Source organism: Sinocyclocheilus anshuiensis, unplaced genomic scaffold (assembly GCF_001515605.1).
Source record: "Sinocyclocheilus anshuiensis isolate Anshui unplaced genomic scaffold, SAMN03320099.WGS_v1.1 scaffold1580, whole genome shotgun sequence".
NCBI lineage: Eukaryota > Metazoa > Chordata > Actinopteri > Cypriniformes > Cyprinidae > Sinocyclocheilus > Sinocyclocheilus anshuiensis.
The window spans coordinates 457,471-472,094 of record NW_015557283.1 but is presented as its reverse complement, the minus strand read 5'-3'; the positions used below and the strand labels follow the sequence as shown (position 1 = coordinate 472,094).

General features: G+C 33.2%; 1 protein-coding gene across 3 annotated transcripts in view; it reads left to right on the top strand.

Annotated features, from left to right (window-relative positions):
• The window catches only part of LOC107679075 (receptor-type tyrosine-protein phosphatase S-like), a 249,286-nt gene that overhangs the window by 38,917 nt on the left and 195,745 nt on the right, over nucleotides 1–14,624 (top strand). The window contains exon 2 of one of the 3 annotated variants that reach the window (XM_016474495.1): nucleotides 11,505–11,585. The exons of 1 other annotated variant lie outside the window; for it this stretch is intronic. The gene's annotated coding sequence lies outside the window, so the exon portion shown is untranslated. Of the gene's footprint in view, nucleotides 1–11,337; nucleotides 11,586–14,624 lie in introns of those variants that run through there. One more of the 3 variants, XM_016474494.1, reaches the window with a different exon arrangement.

The following is a 14,624-nucleotide window of genomic DNA, read 5'->3' as shown; positions in this document are numbered from 1 at the left end:
ATTAATTATTTCATATTAAATGTTAATATTATTAAATACTAAAATTTACTTTTTTAATACAAAAAACATTTAAATGTTTTAATAATGTCCTGACTTTATATATACTTTTTGTTTTTTATTTTTAATATAAAAAGTTAATAATTTTAATGTTTTTTATTTTTAAGAATAAAAACATCCTTAAATTAAAAATGTTATAATGAAAGTACATTTACGAGTGAATCAACTTTTTTTTTTAAATGTCTCAAATCAGTCCTGACCTCAGTTCTTATTAAAGTCTTATTAAATATTAATATTTCATAATTTATTAATATTAAATATTACAATTAAAATAAACATTTTAATAAAAAGTGAGTACTTTTAATCAAAATATTAAACTTAACTTTTTTATATAAAAAGTGAACATTTTATTATACTTTTTATAGTATTTTTTTTTTAATTATGCTAAAAAATAATTTGTATTTTGTCTAGTAGAATATGTGTATATTTATGCAGGAGTGCTATTTCAAAAGTACTTCATTTCTGATTCCCATCCTCACCCATAATACAGTAACAGCCTGATACCTGATTTTTTCCTAGCAGGAACTATAGTGTGTTACAGAAGTGCAGGTCACAAATGGAGGTGAGTGTCAGACAGCCCCGTATCCTTCAGTCCAGCTCATGACAGACTGAGGCTCTTAGCGGTGATGCTAGTCGCTATGCTAGAATACAAATAAGCCGTAGCCGCGCTGGACGCAGCAGGGAAAGTAAGGATCAATTTCTATAAAAGCCTCGTTTTACACGTGTGCTGTACTCGCTTTAAATCAGCCAGAAATTGAATTTGGATGAATTGCATCCTGGTTGCGGTGATGATCGCTGTTTCCTCGCTCTCCCGTTTTAAGTGGTTTTTCCTTCCACTTTCCTTCGCGCCATTTAAGTGCATGTTGAGAGTAAACAGTGATGGATACAAATCTTCAAATGGGATTCTGGGAAGGTAGAGGAAGCCAAACCAGAAGTGAGAGAAAGTGTTTTGCATTTGACTTTGACTTTTTCCATCAAGAAAAACAGTCGTAAGGATCGGTTTATCCAAATCAAGTGCTTTACCAACTCTGCGGCTAATGCTAGCTTTCTCACGTAATGCCCTAATAATAATAATTTTCAAATTATTATATTACCGTTAATCAAGTATTTTGTCAGATTTTCAGTCATTCTTTCTGTCATCTTTAAGAAAATAAAAATAATATAATTATATTGCAAACACTATTTTTCATATTTTTCAGTTATATCTGTCTTTAAAAACAAAAACAACAACAATAATGTTTTTCAATAATATTTTGATTTAAAATTACTGTATTAAACTAACAAGGTTCATTGATACAATAATGAGAATGCAAAGACATTAAAACATCAGGATGCATTACAAACAATTGTCATGAAAGTAATGTCGCAATGTAAAAAAATGTTGATTTGAATGCAGACGGTACTGTTGTTTTTTCTCTGAGTGAATGTGTTTTGCCCATGTTTTCGTCTCTGTATCTGCGGGTTTGTTTCCACGTCTCTCTGTCTGTCTTGCAGTCGTGTCACTCTTTCCAGACTCATTCTGCACTGGCTTTGTAGTTGGGCCTCGACGGCCTGTCAAACGCGATCAGAGAGAAAACACTCGGCGTTCACACTTTGAACCGAAAGCTAGTCCTCTTCAGGCTGTACTACTTTGGGAGTTGGCCGCGCCGCTTTGTTCGGCTCTTTCTGAGTAAGTAATGGCTGTATTTGTTTGCTGTTCATACTGGAACAGAATAAAGCGGCGGTGTATAAATCAATTAGAGCTGAGGTAGATTCATATCTGGCGTCTGAGGCTGGAGTAACTCTCGCCATTACTCACAGCGAGCCACTTACTCTAGGCACCTTCGCTAAATGCCTCTAAATTTTTAATTTCCACAGGAACAAAGATCACATCTGAGGAGAATCGCGTGGTGGTAATTTATTTAAGGAGGCCGACGGGTTATTTCGGTGCCGGGCAGAAGCGACCGATGCACCTTTCTAAAGGAAACGGGACGTCCTGAGAGAAGGCGGGATATTGTGAGATGGAGCTGATCGAGATCTAGATCAGCGGTTCTCCACTGGTTTCACTTTACGATCTGGATTAGACGTCAAGTGGCCCAACAGAACCAGAAAACATCCAAAAATAACCTTAAAATCAAGCTTATTAGGAAAAAGTGCACAATAGTATGCAAATCTATTTTTTTTTTTTATATATAATTTTGTGGCTTTTAGTTATTGTATGTAAGATTGAGATACTATTATAGTTTTTATATTTTTAATATATTTTATTTTTAATTTTATATTTATTTGATTGAATATTTTTATACATTTTATTTTACTTTTAGTAATTTTAAACATTTTTGTATTATTAAATGTCTGTATTTGTTCATTTATTTTCATTTTAGTCATCTAGTACATCAAGTTTTTATATTTTCAGTTTTCATTTTAATTTTAAAGTTTTAGTAATTTTGTTGTGTGTTTTTGCCATTTGTATGTATTTTTAATATCTATATAGTTTTCTATTTGATTGTAGTTTTAGTTATTTTAGTACATTAAGTTTTTATATTTTTATATATTTTCATTTTTCATCTTAATTTTAAATTTGTAGTAATTTTGTTGTTTTTGCCATTTTTAATGTCTATGTAGTTTTTTTTATAATTTTTATTGTAGTTTTAGTTATTTTAGTACATTACGTTTTTTATATATATTTTCAGTTTTCACCTTAATTTTAAAGATTTTGTAATTTTGTTTTGTTTTTGCCATTTTATATATATATATATAATATGATGTCTATATAGTTTTTATTATTTTACATTTATTGTATTTCAAGTAATGTAAATGTTTTTTTTAACTATTGTAACCCTAGCTAATTTACTCTTAAAAAGATATACTAGTCTTTCATCTCCAGGAAATATTAAAGAGAATATTTTCGTCAGATTTTTGTCCAATCAGATTCCCTCTAGAATGAGACCTACATTTTTGAATAATATTTTCCTTTTTTTTTTTTTTTTGCATGTTGACATTTTCATGACATTTTAACCATATTTTCTCTGCCTATTTTTATTGCAATTCAGATAAATCTCATTACTGTAATATGAAAAAATTATGATATATTTATTTAAATAGCGAAGTACTTACACGTTATGGTAGTATTAATTGTGCTGCTTTTCATATATGCCTATTTTAAAAATGCACTGTAAAAATACATTACTATCAGAAGGAGAATGACACTTTTTTTTTTTTAAATGTATGAAAAACACTTTATGAAGTATGAATTTCCACCAAAACGAGTTCTGATTGGGCGAGCAACGTTTGACGTCACTAACAAGCCATACGTGAAGCGTTTCTTTCTTTTGAACGCCATTTATATTATTTTATGATTATAAAGTTAGCTCATTAGCATTCAGCATAGTTTCCCTCCCGTTTCCCTCAAAAACCAATTGTTGATTGAGTCCTAACCTGCTAGTTGAGATCCCCTGCTCTTGAACATATCTGTGTACTTCCTGACTGAAATAGATGTCTTTCTGAGAACAGCAGACAGTTTTATCCTCTCACCCCGCTCTCTTTCGCTGTGTTATATGCCTCGACAATCTCCTCCAAATGATCTGATAAAGTGTCGCGCCCCGTGAGCGGGAAAAGAGAGCGCGCGAGCCAACGTTTTCAAATGCTAACGGTTTTTAGCGCAAGCGCGCACGCCGCTGTAAGCCTGTAACCGAACACGGGCCTTTTCATTTCGATAAAAGCCTCCGGATCCCCTCAAACGGCCCCTCTTCCAGAGATAATGCAGATGTTGTCACTGCAATCATCATTACGTTCCCGTGGCTCCCGCGTGGTTATTTACAGGGGGTTTGATCTGAGGTGATGTTTTACATTCGCCATCAAAGCCGCTATTTATCCGAGGACGGCGGGGTCGCGGCGGCATCACACGGCTCATTTCTAATGAGTGGATTAGCGTGGATGATCCGGATCTGGTCCGGCGTTCCCGAGGTCAAAGCCAGCCTGGAATTCCGCACCACAAATCTGCCAGTAAGATCGAGTAATAATAATAAACTAAATGATTTTTCTGTCGCACTCCCTCCGCTAGCACGGGATAAACACAGATTATGTCCGTCATGTATATTCATAAGTAACCTTTGATTAGTTTCATGCTGGCGTGTTGATAATGCGGATTTATAAATTTTCCATCAGTATCCTTTTTCATTTGTTCACTTACAATGTTCAGCCATTCATTTCCACCACAGTGTCATTTCTGTTATGTAGTTTGTAAGTCTTATTTGTCTTCTTGAGGCTAATTTCATTGCAAGCATGTTGATTTCTAAATACACAAAATTGAGTCGTGTTTTCATTGTTTTTGCATAATTTGCCAAAAATGTAGCTTGACTGGAAACCTTCACAATTACAGATAACAATTTTGGGAGCAACTGATGTCTATATACATGCCTAAAAAATAATATTATTATTTAAAATATAGAATTATTAAAAAATATTATTATTTAAAATACTATTTAAAGTATTTTTAAAAAGTATTATTAATTGTTAAATTATTATTATTTAAAAATTATTATTATTAATGTTATATCTCTCCCAACAAGCATATTTTAACCACAAATTCTATTTAATGCTAAATATATTTCTAACTCTACAGTAATGATAAATTATCCTGTTAAGACAAAATGAAAATTGAATTTATATTTTATTTAAATTTAGAAGATTTAAGTTACAGCAAATGCGCTCCTAATGTACTTTACATTTTTTTTTTTCATTTAATTTGTTTGTTTATATTACTTAAAAAATTGGGAGTCATTTCAACTGTATCTCGTTTTATGAAACGTTTTCGAACAAAAACAGCTGAATTGCATTTGTGTATCTTAAATACACAATTAAATAGCATTTTAACATGATTTGGCTGAAATTACATCTTCATTGGAAATGACATGCAATAAAAAGCGATAATTACGTATATTTTTCTTGGTTTTCTTCACATATTTTCCTCTCATGTCTCATTTCAAGCTCTTCTGACATTGTTGTTTCATTGATAAACAAAAACAACTTTTTATAAAAACTTTCTTGGTGACAAAATTGTTGGTTGTTGTAGAAATTATGTCACAACTGAGGAACATATTGCGTAAAAAAATACATAAATAGTTTTCATAAATGCATTTTTACAATGAAATCTGTTACTTTTACCAAAAAAAATCAACTCTTGGCACATAAAAGTGGCCGTGGTTAAATAAACTCCCATGATGTAATATGGGGTGAAAGCAGCGGTGGTTTTCCAGGCTCTCCGGACATGAGCGATGAGGCGTTTGGCAGTAAACAGGTGAGCGACTGATTTATCGTAATTAATCCGATGTGTCCTTTCCTCCGGCTGCGACGCATCTGTGACTGAGAGCTCTTCCCAATGTCGCCATGTCAGCCAAGGGCAATGAGATTACTCTGATTTATTGAGAAATAAATACTCTGAAAATTAATTTTTTTAGGGATTCCAGCTTTTGAGAGCTTGGTAATGAGGCGGATCATTAGGATGTGTGTCTGGGGTCGCGGCGTGCTTAAGATCTGCTCATTTGGTCTGGAGTTATTGAGCTACAGCTGTCTGATACAGTCGTCCAGATCAACAACAAAAAGAACTGGCAGACCGCGCCGTAATTATTATTTTGCGGTTGTTCAGTTCAGTTCAATTTTATTTATATATCACATTTAAAAACAACCATGGTTGACCAAAGTGCTTAACAATGTCCGGAAAAAGCGCACACACAAACAAGACAAATACAGTAAAAACGTCACAATGTCTCAGCTCAGCTCGAAATAAAAGCCAAGGAATACAGGTGTGTCTTAAGTAATGACTTAAATATTCCAACAGTCTGAGCAGTTCTTATGTGTACAGGTAAACTATTCCACAAATGAGGTGCCACCACTGAAAAAGCTCGGTCACCTTTATTTTTTAACCTGGCTCTCGGAACATCGAGGAGCACCTGATTGGACGACCTCAGTGCTTTAACAGGAGTGTGGATATGTAAGAGCTCTGATAAATAAGCTGGCGCCAACCCATTTAAAATCTTAAAAATCAATCCTGAAGCGGACAGGAAGCCAGTGTAGTGAAGCTAAGACAGGGGTAATGTGCTCATACTTTTTAGTCCCAGTTAGAAGCCGAGCTGCTGCATTTTGGACTAACTGTAAGCGTTGAAGAGATGACTGATCCAAACCAACATATAAAGAGTTACAGTAGTCTAGTCTAGACGTTATAAAAGCATGAATTGCACTTTCAAACTCCTTACGCGGCAGGTAGGGCTTGACTTTAGCCAACAGTCTCAGTTGAAAGAAACTGGCTTTTACAACAGAACTAATCTGTTTTTCAAATTAAAAAGCACTGTCAAAAATCACACAGAGATTCTTGGTAAATGGACGAACATACAAACTTAAATTACCAAGTGCATCTACACAAGCACTTAAATCCCCAGGACGACCAAACACAACAACCTCAGTCTTATTTTCATTAAGACAAAGAAAGTTCTGATCCAGCCATATTTTTAAATCTTTGTCATTTGTTTTGACAGGCAAATACATTTGTACATCATCCGCATAACAGTGGAAGGAGATAGTGTGCTGTGGTTGTGGAAAAGCTGGCTATTTTTAGTGGAGAGCAGTGGCACTTATCTGGCCAAAACAGGCCCGCTAATAAAACTCGAGTCGGGATGGAGAGATTTATTCCCAAAGAAAACGAAACAGCTTGAAATGAAGGAGTGAATCTGTCAAATGTCGTTGTTTGTACACGCTAGAGATCATCAGAGCAGGTCAGGACATTTTTTTAAAATACAAATTTAAATTAATGTAAATGATAATTTTATGTAATAATAATAATGATATGAATTTTATTCATGTTATATATTGACTGTAATCATTTAATGATTTGTATTAATATATAACACATTATTTATTACTATATTATATAATTATATTTAAATATTTAGTATGTATTTTATCAAAATGCATTAATTAATATTTATTTAGTTGTTAAATTGGCCCAATAGTAATAATAACATATATGAATTACATTAATTGTAATAATTAATATAATTAATTGTAATATTTAATACTGATATATTTTTTATAAATTATATATAACATATTCATATTAATATGTATATTTAATAGTATAGTAAATTAATATGCTTAAATATTTAGTATGTATTTTAACAAAAATTAATTCATTAAAATATTTATATAGTAAGTCGTTTTGTGGTTAATTTGACCTGGGCATGTGAAGTGCAAGACTTCTCAGTTTGGAGAAACAGACACAAATGAGTCAATGTAAAATTATAGCTGAGATTATTTGAGTTCATATCAAGATCTCTGACTTTTGATTTCAGGTTTTGGAATCTTGGTGGATTTGAGCAGTTTGTGGGATGCCTGTGGTATATGGAGAAGCATTAACTTTAGCAGACGTCCTCATTAGTGTCATTGCTGTATATGAGGAACAGTGTTTGGGAATTCTTCTGTGTTCTTTAGAAGGAGCTCCAGTATCCCAGGAGTGCCGATGAAAACACAATCGCCATAAGTTTTGCCTTGACTTTGGCGCGCGGATCTATTTATTTGGTTACTGAATCAATTTGCTCTTCATTGTGCTGTGACCTCTGGGGCTTCGGCTCGATGCAGTCGCCACAACACTCCCAATGTCACCCGCGCGCTTACTGCAGATCTGCTTTCACATCCATCTGAGCCGCTCTCGAGCGTGTGAAAACACATCGGCACAATTACAGATGCAGACTTATGTTAGTATTTCACTTCTTGCCTATACATAATGCATAATATTAATAACAATAAAATAACCAAATAAATAGTTAAATATTACTATATAAACAATTATTATTATTACTATAATTATTTTGCATTGATAGTTTTGTTTTAAACAAATTGTTTAAAAGCACATTTTACATGCAAAAAATGTATGCAAAAAAATTCTCATTCTTATTATTGTAATACAGTTATAAAAAATTATCTTGTCTAGACACAACTTAAATTAAATTTACAAAATATAAGTTTAAAATATACTACCATTACATACTTTTTTAAAACAATTAATTTTTTTAAAGAAATTATTTGTTTAATTATAATGAAAATATGTGTTGCAATGCAAACTCACATAATTTGTTTTATTTTTATATAAATTAAATTTACAAAATATAAGTTTAAAATATACTACCATTACATACTTTTTTAAAACAATTAATTTTTTTAAAGAAATTATTTGTTTAATTGTAATGAAAATATGTGTTGCGATGCAAACTCACATAATTTGTTTTATTTTTATACAAATTAATTATTAAATTACATTTTAGACTTTAATTTTTACATTTATTTTTAATAAAGTATTAATATACAAATTATATCTTTATTTTTTTATTTTATTTTTCTTGCATTAGCTTACAATCATTTATTAACTTTTATTATTAATTTATAAAAAAATAAAATGTTTACAATCTAGCTTACAATTCAGTGTACAATCATTTATTACAAAACGTCAATTGTTTTATAAATTAATAAAAAAATATGTATTTGCTTGGTAATAATAATAACAACATACAAATGATATTAATGTTACATGTTATTTATATAGTATATTAATATTATATTTTATTAATATATTTAAACATTTAGCATTTTAAATAATTTAATCTAAATATTTATTTTATTTTATTTTATTTTGTGGTTAAATTGGCCTGTAAATGTGGAGTGCAAAACCTTTCAGTTCAGCTTCAGTATGTTTTTTGAATAATTAAAATGCATTATTATTATTATTATTATCGTTGTTGTTGTTGTTAGCTTTATTATTAGCTTTATTATACTTTTATTAGCTTGCAATCTTTTATTAAAACATTAGGTTTCAGTGTTATATTGCATGATATATACAGGCTTCAAGTGAAGTGCTACTGAATTAATAATTTTAATCCTGGTTGAGGGAGAACCTCGCTCTCTTCCCGTCACACGTGTGCTTCTGAAAGCGTGCGCCGCTCTCTTCCTGCGCTCCGATGAAGCCTTTTGCACACTGTTTTTCATCACGCTTCCACCATCTCCCGATTTACCCTGCACCATGATGCTCAGCCATCTGTCGCCGCGGTGATCGTTTCCCATGCCAGTGTTTTAGAGGGGCCCTGAGAAAACCGACTACGTTTAGACTCTTATTAGTGCTCGCTCAAGTGCGCGACCCGCTCGGATCGCACGCCAGCGCTACGATACATCACAGCCCCACGTACGGACCGCCGTCCTCTCTTCACACGGAGGCTAATGTATTGTCACGTCCCCCCGGCGGGATAGCACTAGCGTTAGCTCACAGCTATGCTATATTCAGCCTGAATAATGAAGCATCTGATGGAGGGAGCGGTAGTGCATCAGCGTGTGTGCGGCGAATAAATGTCGTACATTAAACAAATTCCCAGCACGGGCACTGGCCTGTTTTGGCAGGCAGAGCTAAGCGGGCACCACGCGGCCCACTCTCCCTGCCCCGAGTCCTTGTGGGACCTCTCGCGGCACTCAGTGGTTATGATTGGGTAGTCTCGAATTAAAACGTCCCGTCAGGACGAGGAATCATGTCCGCCCGCTGGCTGGTTGTCATGGAAACCGTGTCCCAGAGGAGGCTGAGGCTTGTCTACGGGCAGAGCGAGAGAGGGATGAGCTGAGAGATAAAGGACGAAAAAACTTGCCAGAGCTTTCTGACAGCCAACACGAGTGTGAAAATGGTGTATTAGCTTTAAAGTAACAAACAGAGAAATTTGTTGGACATTTTTAAAGTGAGGACTCTTGGTTTCGTGTTTTTGCATTCTGTAATGTGTCTGAAATTCATAATACAACACAATTATGCGTGTAGCACAGCAGGATCTCAAAGTTTCGTCACTGTTGCGTTAACAATAAATTAGCGAAAATAGATATTTGTTGAAAATTTTAAAAGAGGATGCTTGATTTTTTGTGTTTATGCATTCTAAAATGAGTCTGCAATTCATTGTACGACACAAATATGCATTGCATTGCAACAGGATCTCAAAGTTTCCTTACTGTTGTGTTCGCGATAAACTAGCCAAAGTGGTGTTTCATTGAATATTTAAAAAGCAAGGATGCTTGATTTTGAGGTTTGGGTTCTAAAATGAATCTGCAATTCATTATATGACACAAGTATGCATTGCATCGCAACAGGAGCTCAAAGTCGTGTTACTGTTGTGTTTGCGATAAATTAGCGAAAGTGGCATTTCGTTGTACATTTTAAAACATTGGACGTGTGATTTGGCGTTTTTGCTTTCTAAAATGAGTTTGTAATTCATGATACGACACAAATATGCATTGTAGAGCAACAGGATCTCGAAATTTTGTTACTGTCGTGTTCGCAATAAAATAGCAAAAATTGCATTTTGTTGAACAAAGCGAGGATGCTTGTTTTTTTGTGTGTCCACGTTCTGTAATGTGTCTGCTATTCATAGTATAGCACAGTAATGCATTGCATCGCAACAGGAGCTCAAAGTCATGTTACTGTTGTGTTTGCGATAAATTAGCGAAAGTGGCATTTCGTTGAACAGTTACAAAGCAGTGACGCTTCATTTTGTATTTGTTTTGCGTTCAAAATGTGTCTACAATTCATAATATGTCACAAGCATCCATTGTAGCGCAACAGGAGCTCAAAGTCCTGTTTGTGATAAATTAGCAAAACATACCAATTCGTTAACCTTTTTATAAAGCAAGGATGCTTGTTTTTTTTTGTGATTTTGCCTTCTGAAATATTTTTGCGATTCCTAATACAACACAAGAAGTATGCATTGAAGCGCAACAGGATCTCAGAGTTCACTGTTGTGTTTGCGATAAGCTTGCGAAAATTTGAGGAAGTTTGACTTTGTGTGTTTTTTTTGTTACAAAATGTGTCTGCAATTCATAATACGACACAATTATGCATTGTAGCGCAACAGTCTCAAGATCTCACTGTCGTGTGTGCGATAAACTAGCGAAAATGGCATTTCGTTGAACATTTCAAAACATTGGACGCTTGATTTTGTATTGCATTCTAAAACGAGTCTGCGTAATATAAAATAATTATGAGTCCTGTTACTGTTGTGTTTGTGATATACCTGCGAAATTTTTTTGTTGAACATTTTAAAAGCAAGAACACTTGATTTGGAGTTTTTTGTGTTCCAAAAAGATTCTGTAGCGTAACAGGAGCTCAATGTCCTGTTAATGTTAATGATAAACTAGCAATATTTTGTGTGCCATTCAGGTTAAAAGTGAGCTTCTTATTTTTAACATTAATGCCTGCCCTCATTACACGTGATCACGACTGAAAAACTGTCTGGAAATGGTGGAAACAGCGTATCGATCGGATCTTGTGTTGACTAGCAGACGGTCACTCTTGCATCTTCAGAAAGCTGCAGTCTTCACTCTGAACTCAGGAGGGAGCGGTTCATTTGTCAGTCCTTTTCATTAGCTTTTCTCTTTCTTTCTCCTCTTTGCTGAAGGTTCAACCGAGGCAGCCGAAGAAAACGCCACTAAAAACAGCCGAAGAATGAAGCAGAAAGAATATTAAAAACAGCAGAGAGGTAAAAACCTTCATGGGATCAAACACTATCTGACCCTATTTAATTTCTGTTATTGTTAAACAAATTAAAATAAATAAATAAAAAAGTTTTGATTCAAGTTCTAGGGTTTTATATATATATATATATATATATATATGTGTGTATAAAAATTCTGGCATTATGTGACAACTTTTATAGCATTGTCAATTGCATTTGTTTTTAATTTCATTTATTTAATTTCTAAATTATTTACTGAACACTGTATATTTAATTTAACATAATGTAATTTTATTTTATTTTATTATATTTGTAATTAAGTTTGTGTGTGTGTGTGTATATATATATATATATATATATATATATATGTAATTTGTATATTAATAATATTTATACATTTATTAATATTTATTTGAAATTGTATAATTAATTTATTTTAAAAGTACTGATTCCGCTGTCTACATTTTTTTTTTATTAAGCATTGTTTAGGCTGTCATCTATCCTTATTGGCATCAGGAAAGACTTAGTGTGTGCATTTGTATGCTTTTATATGATATAATTGACATTTATTCACTCTTTGAGGCCAATTTTTGTTATTTTTTTTGGCTTCATTTTGTTCAGAAAGGCAGCTTTTGCCATATATGACACACATTAAAGGTGCAGTGCATAATTTCTGTTTTATTTCTGAGTTGTTTCAGCTCTTCAGTGATCTGTTTTGATCTGGTCCTCGAGTGTGTTCTTGTTGTTTGCTCTCATTGACTCTGGAGTTTATCTTTGAGTGGAGAGCAGAGCGGGCCGACGCTTGTGAGGTGAGATACTGTAGTGAACATGCTCCACAAAGAGCTGGTTTCTGCTTCATTACGCAGCACCGTCTCCCTCGCGCCGGGAAACAGCGTTTATCTGTACGTGTGAATCTGTGCAGACGCCACAGATCATTGAACACGAGAAACACGTCCATTTGGGTTTGCGCAGTGTTTTAGTCTCTGTAAATTGCAATTAAATAAAGCTATTGATCTTTATGACGCTCTCGCATTAGAACCCTTCTCTCTGTCGCTTCTGCCTCGTCCTGCAACTTTAAACAACACTGCTGTAAATTAGCTTCATTCGTTAGCAAAGCATTGTTTGTAATTATTGTTTGTAATTATTATTATTATTATAAATATTTGTTAATTTAGTGAATACTATATAAAACCTTCCTAGATTATTTTTTCTTTTGTTTTATTTTTTTATTATGTACATAATACATCTACATATTTTTGCTTCTTGTATTAATAATGATAACAACAACAACATCAACAAATAAAATATACAAATATTACATTGTCCAACTTTAAACAACACAGCAATAAATTGGCATGAAATAAACGTAAATTTAATTATTGTATAAAAACGTGTTACTTAAAGTGAAATCAGCTTCTTTTTTTTTTATTAAAATATAAGAAATTTATTTTATTTCAGCTAGTGGCCAAGGCTAGTTATTTTTCATTTTTATTTATTTGCTGCACTAAACTAACTAAAACTAAAAATAAACACTATATAGACATATGAAACATTCAATAAAAAAATCAAATGAAACACAGAAAATATCAAAAATAAAAACAAACTCAAAATATTAATAAAAACTATAAAGACATATTTTGAAAAAATAATAAAATAAAATAAAAAAATAAATAAAACAGAAAATATAAATACTATAATAAATGTAATAGATTAAAATAGTATCTCAAATAACTAATTATAACTAATACTAAAATAACAGCTGATATTTCATGGTGTTTGGGAATCAAAACGGCATGTTATCTCACCTCTTCAGCTAATGGCTTTCAGACAGAGAGCGCCTGTCGTGTTCATGAAGAGGATCGTTTTATATTCGTTTAATGTTTAGAATCAGTCTTCCATGCCGTTATTGTGACGTACGCCTTTGTGTTTGTGTGTTTGCTTGTGTTCAAGGCCTTAATCATATCTTATCAATCATGTATCATGCTTTCATGATGAAAACCAAATGATGTATGTGATGTTCTGTGATCTAGAGAAAATCCACGTTCTCCGCTGGATCTCTGGTTCTGTGTGCTGTTATCTGTGAGTGTGTTTGCAGTGAAGGCCGGTGAGGTTGGGTCTGTTCATATCCGGACTGAAGCGTGTCGCGGCTCTGAATGCTGCAGACCTGCTGTGCCAGACTGAGTTAGAGTCGCTCGAGGGCACAGTGCATTGTGGGCAAATCCTGTCCTGTCCCGGCCGGGTCTGTGCAGGCATGGGAGCCGCCGACACTCGGGCCTGTTTGCTTTAACCCGCCATTGTGTAAACCGACAGGACTTTAGTCATAAACACACGACACAAGCTGCAATCAAGAATGCACAGAACGTTTGTGTCTAGGGCTCTGTGATATGTGTACAATATCAGAGTATGATTGAGATTGTTTGCTCGAAATATATAATTATCCAACATTGTAATTATTGCAATGAACTTGAAATTGCTTGCCCTTTAAAAAAAAAACATATGAATTTGTTTGTATATTATTATAAATATTTGTTCATTTAGTAAGTACTGTGACAAACATGCCTTGATTATTTTCTTATTTTTACATTTTTGTTATTTTGCTGCTTGTATTAATAGTAGTAGTAGTTGTTGCTTTTGTTATAAACACTGTATATAAATTGTAATTCTAATTTTACATATGAATATATTTTATATAATAATAATAATACTTATTATTATTATAACATTTTTTATTTTAGATTTACATTTATGCATTTGGCAAACACTTTTATACAAAGCAACTTAAATTGCATTTATTTTATTTCCTTTTTCTAACAACATTTCTCCTTGTATTAAACATTTCAAATCTGTTTTGCCACAGTGGCTGTTTGGTTGAAAGTAATGTACACATACTGTATATATTAAACATTAGCTATATCGTCTAGCCTTCTGTGTATCTAAGAGAGAGAGAGTTGGTAGCTGCCTCTCTTTATAAGCTGAGTGTTTGTATGAGACAAATCTTGTGATGTAGAGTGTGTGTGTGTGTGTGTGTGTGTGTGTGTGTGTGTGTGTGTGTGTGTGTGTGTG